Raw genomic sequence first — 8,071 nt, 5'->3', positions numbered from 1 at the left:
AAAATCTAGCTAACACTCTCTACTCGAACACTACCAGTCGAGTCAGAGCTTATGGCGAACTATCATCTGTTTTTGCAGCCTCAAGTACAGTCCGTCAAGGCTGTCCACTTTCTCCATTTTTGTTTAACTTCATCATAGACCTATTGATGGAAATAACATTCTCGTCTACTGAATTCTCGGGTATTGATCTCCATCCAGGAGGTCCACTTATCGACTTAGAATACGCAGATGATATAGTCCTGTTTGGTGAAGACGCTGATAAAATGCAGAGTCTTTTGGTAGCACTAAGCAACAATGCCAGAATGTTTGGAATGCGCTTCTCTCCCTCTAAATGCAAGTTGTTGCTTCAGGACTGGTCTGCAGCAACACCTGAACTAAGGATAGGGAGTGAAGCAGTCGAACGCGCTGACAACTTCACTTATCTTGGAAGTTTGATCAGCCCTAATGGGTTGGTGTATGACGAAATCTCAGCACGGATTCGATAAGCTCGCTTGGCTTTTGCCAACTTACGTCGCCTATGGCGAAGGTGAGATATCCGTCTATCAATAAAAGGACGAGTATACTGCGCAGCAGTCCGTTCTGTTTTAATTTACGGCAGCGAAACATGGCCATTAAGAGTAGAAGACACTCTTAAGCTACTAGTATTCGACCACAGATGCCTTAGAAATATTGCTGGCATCTGCTGGGATCACCGGGTAAGTAATACTGAGGTTAGACACAGGATATTAGGGATTGATGGCAAATCAGTTGATGAGGTTGTGAATCTTCATCGACTGAGATGGTTGGGCCACGTGTTACGTATGCCCGAACACCGATTACCACGACGCGCAATGCTAACCGGTGTTCGGGATGGTTGGAAGAAAGTTAGGGGTGGCCAAACCAAAACGTGGCATCAGTGCTTGAAGTCACTAACTTCTAGTCTGAGTCATGTTGGGAGATGCAGACTACTTGGTTGGGGTCCACGTAACTATCGTAACCAATGGTTGGAGACTCTTGGTGACATGGCTCAGAATCGATCACAATGGCGTCGGTGTATACACTCTCTGTCTTCCCTTAAACTAAGAGATTAAAATCGCTTCTTTCTTTCTACGAACTAATTCTTTCTTCCTGTACTATATCCTTTATATGCAATCTTTCTTTTATATATTACACCCTCTGAATTAACTACTTTTATGAATCCGGTGTCCATCTTGCTGTGTTAATGAGGTATGGCAACCTGGACCGATGCATATATGTGCCTGGTCCTATGTTGTAGCTGACTGACAACACTCACACCAACACTATACTGTTAACAAAAAGACTACATCGCGATTGACTATTACTAAGATAACCGACAAAATTTTATTATTTCTGACACATAGTTTGGGATTCCTACGATTATACTATACAATTACATCTCCGGATTTAAGTGGATATAAAAATAGTACAGTATGATCTTCAGGTTCCTCTCAAGAATGAATGAGTCAATGGTATATTTAAGGAAGAACTCATAACTCACTTTCTACAACGCGAAAGTGGCCATTTTGAGATATCGTGTTATAATATGCACTATTTTGTAAAAGTGGTAGTAAAGTACGTAGCCAATCTAAACCAAAGGACAAGGATGATAAGACGAATGTTAGCGATTCATTTCTAATCAGTATGTACTCACAAACTGGCCTACATGATCATAGCGGTGAAGAAAACCATAGTACATGCAGATTTGCAAAAAATTTACAAATATATGAAAGTCTTTTCACTATTCAAACCGAACTCATACTTCGGATTTTCGACTGCTTAAACATGTAAGCATAACCGAATTGCTGCTTCAATCATCAACGTGAACAAAAAGTTCAGTTATTGCGGAAAGGTGACTAAACTCTACTTACTCAAGTATGGAACTTTACATTTAAATGTAAAGTTCATCGACCACATAAATCTATCTAGTCGATGAAAAATCAAATTAGCGGATGAAAATGCCCGGAAAATAAAGATGGGTTTTGGACAAAACTGCAGTTAACAAACCTAATTCCAGAGCTCGAAGGAGCAGTCTGGGCAACGAGAAATCGCAGTTCCCTAACCTTGGCTCCAAACCTAGCCATAACGCAAAACCCGAAACACCGCTCCGACGTCCGTTCAATCTCCAAATTGTTCCCATCAATCCTCAACTTAAGAGTAGAGGGCTGTGTAGTCCAGATGAAAAGGATATCTCACTTGGTATTATTCTTGTTTGTGTATAAGAACAGTTGTAACTTCATGGTTCTCTGAAGAGTCCCGGCTGTTAGTAATTTGGGTGTAATAGGGCGGTCAACCTACTTAATCGCTACTGCAAGTATTGCTGTGGAGATTCAATTTATACTTAGTGTTGTTTGATAACAACTCGCCTGTGAGTGAAAGTTCAGCTACTGATCGTTTGATAAAATAGAGAGACTTATGAAATATAATGTTATCGTTAGTTCCGTTCTTATCGATAATATAATACATAGGTTTGCAATGAAGGAATTTAAATGATCCTTCATATTGGTTTTCTATGGGTTGGCGTAAGGTATTGCAACACTCAAAATCTTTGGCACGAAGTCGTAAGGTGGGTAAGACGAAAACATCAGTTGACTGCTGTCGAGTGAAAATAGGTTTAACTGGACCCCCTTCCGAGGAAACCATCCTTGTTAAAAAACGCGAACTAGAATTAACAAATTAAACCATTTAAACTCTCTCCTGTGAGTTCAAGGGAGAACTATGACGCCTCAGTGTTAAAACAGAGATTCTTCGGAAGTCATGAGGACGATGCCCCTTCTGACAATCAGAGCAACAATTTCTACAGGTACGTAGAATATCCGGACAATGTGAGGGACCGGGAGGACTAGTAAGTAGCAACCGAAATGAGGAAATACAGCTTGGCAGTGTTCGGAATTAGCGAAACCCATCGAACCCAAGTTGGACAGCTAAGGCTGAATGGGGAGAGATTCTGCTGTACTCTGGTGACGAGGAGGGAAATGCTCCACACACTCAGGGAGTTACTCTAGTGCTGTCCAGAGAAGCACGTAATGCACTCACAGGATTGCAATCTCGTGGACCTAGGTCTATCACATCATCCTTCAAAAGAAAGAAGGGAATCACGATGAATGTTATGAAATGTTATACACCTACTGATGATAGCAGCGATGATGATATAGATCAGTTTAATGAGAGGATGCTATCGATAATAGAAAAATACCCGGGAAAAGACCTGATCGTCCTGACGGAATACGTGAGAACCAAGAGAGGAGCTGACATAGCTTCAGATCAACACCCGGTTCTGGCCAAGATGAGACACTGGACAACTGGGAGAACAGCATTACAAAGGTTCAATACAATCTTCCTTTGAAATACTTACAAACTCGACGAATTCAAGATAACTCTCAAAAACGGGTCCAAGCCTTACAGGATCCACTGAAAGAAGGAGAAACCACCATGGAGGACAACTGGAAAGGTACCAAAGAAGTGTTAACTTCAACGTGTCAGGAGGTGCTGGGCCGCAAGAAGCATCATCATAAGGAACGGATCTCTATAGAAAACCTTCACATGATTCAAGAAGGGAAGGACAAAAAGACAGTAATTAACAACAGCCAAACAGGAACAGAGAAAATCAAGGCACAAGCTAAATACACGGAAGCAATTAGGAAAGTGTAGAGAAACATTAGAGCCGACAATAAAAAAGACCTAGCAACGCCAGCAGAAATAGCCGCAAGAGAAGTAAATATGAAACAACTATATGATACAACGTAGAAATCGCCAGAGATATATAGTAAACCAGAATGACCAATCAAGGGTAAATAAGGTAAGTCAATCTCTGAGATTCAAGGAACGGATTGGTAGAACACTTTGATAAAGTCTTGAATAGACATGCCTCACTGATCCTAGATCTGTAGAATTATGGTCTACTATGATATTAGTACTGCTCTAATAATAGACCTGATCCTAAAATTGTAGATTTGTCATGATATAACTGCCTAATCTATAAGATCTTACATGGAAGTCACATCAACTTACTGTATCGTAACAACTACCAATACATGATGAAAAACAAGCTTAGGCTAGAGAAAGAACAATATGTTTAATATGAATAAAAGATATGAGGTAATATTCAGCAGGGACCACGCCTGAATGGCCAAGCCATGCCATTCGATCAACTCCAATTCATTCAATTCATTGTTCCCGCCGTTTCCATCGTTTGGTATTTCTCCGCGTTAACTATTGAATATTTATTTTCCGAGCAGTTTTGTGCTCAACTTTGAAGATTGTGTGGTTATGGTCCAATGCCACTACAGATCCATTAAATCCACCGGACATTGGAGCAGCACCTTCAGACCTTCATATAGATGTCACTCCACCAACGACGGAGAAGCTAGGATGACCATCAGATAAATAAAAGGGGGAAGGCAGCAGGACCTAACAATATACCAGAGGAAGCATCGAGGTCAGACATAGAAGTAACTGCAATCATGCTCGACATTGTATTCAGAAAGATTAAGGAGGAAGAATAAGTGTCGACAGGCCGGATACAATCAACAACAATCTACTGTGAAAGAGGAAAAACCAACTTCCAGCTGAGTAGGAGATTAGGAAAAGACGTTAAAAGTGGATAGGACATACGTTATGGAGATCATCAAACTGCATCACGAGGCAAGTCGTAACACGGAATCCTGAAGGTAAACGGTAAAGAGCAAGGCCGTAGAACGCACTTCACTGAAAATTGGAAGTAGACATGAAATGGAATACGCGGCAAGCCACGAAATCAGTTAAGGCACTAAAATTCAAACCTTATGAAGAGTGTCTGTGATTACTAGACCCTTAGCCATTAGAATATAGGCGTCTCAGAGGTGACATTTTAAGGACTTATAACATCTTAAACACTCCTGCGTATCCTATTAATTATCTACTTAAGCTCAGGGCTAACATCATGACATCATGGCACAATTGACTGTGAGCACTCCTTTTACCCTTTACAAGTAGTCGAATTCTGGAATTTGCTGCCGACTGAAGTAGTTTGAGCGACCTCGCAGGAGTACTTTAAGAGGAAACTTGACATATTCTTAAGGGCTCAGGACTGTAACTCACTATAATTTACTAATATGTTCCTTCTTATCGTAGAATGTACCTAGGTTCCAGCCACGAGGCATCGGTGATCCACTACTACTAGATACGAAAGCTCACTAAACGAAAGCTTCTCCACTTCCGTCTAGAACCATTTGAATAATTTGGAATACCCTCGTGGAGATATCCACGACAACCATCCCTATCTCCACACCCTCCCCGTACAATAGGTATTGTGGTGGACCAGACAAATATGAACGCGAAAAGTATCAACAAAGTTACTAAAGATCAATAGTAATATTAATATATACCAGTTAATTGTTACAAATACAATAAAAATTTGGGACTTTACTTAAATTCACCAAATGTTGCGTGTTCTGATTGGGTCCGGTATTGTAAATCCCCAATCATAAATGCTTGGTAATTCTGATCGGGTTGGCGAACTCTCCAGTGATATAATCCAACGTAGGATGTGATATATTCCAATAACAGTCTATAAATGTAGATAGTATTTGATTTAGACGTGTTAAAAAGTAGGCTTGCTACTCGGCTTTTCTTCCTCGTCTGCTCTAGTGGTGGTTGCTGGGAGGGGTTGGTTAAGTGCAGTAGTATCTTCTTTGTCTTGAAGGAATTCGTAAAAAGCTGGTTTTATTCTGTCTATGGAGATTGTCTCCATGTTCCCATTTTTGTTGATAACGAAGTATTTGCTTGTTCGTTTGATTACTTGTTATGGTCCTTCGTACGGTTGCTTCAATGGGTTTTTTAACTGCATCAACACGGACGAAAACAAACTTGCATGTTTCTAGGTTTTTGTCAAGTTGCACTCGCTTGTTATGTTCCCGAGGCGGTGTGGCTTTGATTCTATCCATGGTTTGTAGTAATTGGCTGGCGAAACGGCTTGGGTCTGTTGCTGTTGCTGGATTTGAGTCTACGAGTTGTCCTGGTAATTTGTGAGTTGTACCATAGACTAACTCAGCAGCTGTACACCCTATGTTCTCTTTGATTGTTGAACGGATACCTAGGAGTACAAAAAATAATGCATCGCTCCATTTTGATATGTCGTTTTGTGCTATCAGCAAGCTTTTTAGTTAGCATTGAAATCTCTCGACCAAGCCATTAGCTGCTGGGTGGTAAGCTGTGGTTTTAGTGTGGTTGACCCCTAGAAGTTTAGTGAACTCCTGAAGAAGGACAGAGTGAAATTGGGGACCACGATCTGTTGTGATTAATGATGGCACTCCATAGTTAGATATCCAGCGGTCGAGGAAGACTGAAGCGACTATTTCTGCCGAAGTGTCTTTTATGGGGCAGGCTATGGCCCATCAAGTAAACCTGTCTAGTGCAGTAAGGATGTGCGTGAAAGAGTTTGATGGTGGCAGGGGCCCCACTAAATCCAAATGCACGTGCTGGAAGCGTTTGTCAGGGATAGGGAACTTCCCAATTGGACTGGAGGTGTGTTTCTGCTTTTTAATGCGTTGGCACTGGAGACAGCTACGTGCCCAACGTTTAACATCCGAGTTGATTTTTGGTCACACGAAACGTTCGGTAGTGACCTTTGTTGTTGCTCTGATGCCTCGGTGTGAAAGACCGTGCAAGTGCTGGAATATTTTTCGTCGACAAGCGTGTGGGACGAACAGACGATTGTTGCCTGTCGAGGTGTCACAGATGATAAATGAGTCTGAAAAAGGAATCGGTACGTATTTAAGTATCAAGTTAGGTTTCACTTGGCAGCTTTTTATTTCTGAGTCGTCTACTTGCAATTTTGCGACTGTTTCCAAATCGATATCCTGCTTACGTATCAGGGTATTCACATACATTCGTGATAATGTGTCAGCTGCTACATTAGTGTGCCCTTTGACGTATTGGATATCTGTTGTAAACTGGGAGATGTAATCTAATTGTCGTGCTTCGCGTGGTGAATGTCGATCGCATGAAGTATTGAACGAGTAACACAAAGGCTTGTGGTCAGTCATTATAGTGAAGGTTCTCCCTTGTAATAAGAAGGTGAAGTGTTTAACGGCTAAATACATGGCTCGTAACTCTCGGCCGAAAGTTCTATAGCGTTCCTGAGCTGGTGACAGTCTTTGGAGGAAAACGCTATAGGAGTAGTCACGTTGTTTACTTGTTGTTGCAATACTGCCCCGACGGCTTTTCGAGATGCATCCGTGCACAGAATCAAGTGATTTGAGGAGTCAGTATTTAGATGTTGTAGCAATGTAGCATTGGATATCATTGATTTCGCTTTACCGAAGGCCTCTCTTGCTTCGGAGGTTAAAATGAAGGTATTCCCCTTTTTCGCCTGAGCTGTAGCTTTATTCGTTTTCAGTAGGTTTTTCAAAGGTTGTAAGGTGGTCGCGCAGTTGGGGAGAAAACGTCGGTAGAAGTTGCACATCCCCAGGAACCGACATAATGCCTTTATCGACTTAGGCTCAGGAAAGTTTACTATGGCTTCGACTTTTTCTGAAAGTGGTTTAATACCTTGCGAGTCGATGTAATGTCCTAGAAACTCTAAGGGTGGAACTGCGAATATGCATTTCGACGGATTAATGACAACACCATGTTTTTTTAAAGCGATCGAAGAGGATCTGTACTTGTTGGACGTGTTCTTCTAATGATGCACTTGCAATTAAAACATCGTCTATGTAAACAAACACGAAATCTAGACCTCTTGTAACGTTATTCATGAAGCGTTTAAATGTTTGAGCAGCATTTTTCAGTCCAAATGGTATCCTTAGAAACTCAAACAAACCAAAAGGTGTGATTATGGCCGTTTTTTCAACGTCTTCCGGTGCCATTGGAATTTGGTGGTATGCTCGTACTAGGTCAAGTTTCGAAAAGATGCATTTGCCGTGTAGATTTAACAAAAAATGGTATAGATGCGAAATGGGATACTTATCAGGAATAGTTTGGTTGTTTAGTCGGCGATAGTCACCGCATGGACGCCAGTCTTGATCCTTCTTTGGCACCATATGGAGTGGCGAGGCCCAAGGACTGTTAGATGGTCTGATGATACCAAGTTGCA

Source organism: Schistosoma haematobium, chromosome 3, assembly GCF_000699445.3.
Source record: "Schistosoma haematobium chromosome 3, whole genome shotgun sequence".
Classification (NCBI taxonomy): Eukaryota; Metazoa; Platyhelminthes; class Trematoda; order Strigeidida; family Schistosomatidae; genus Schistosoma; species Schistosoma haematobium.
Note: the sequence above shows the minus strand (reverse complement) of the source record.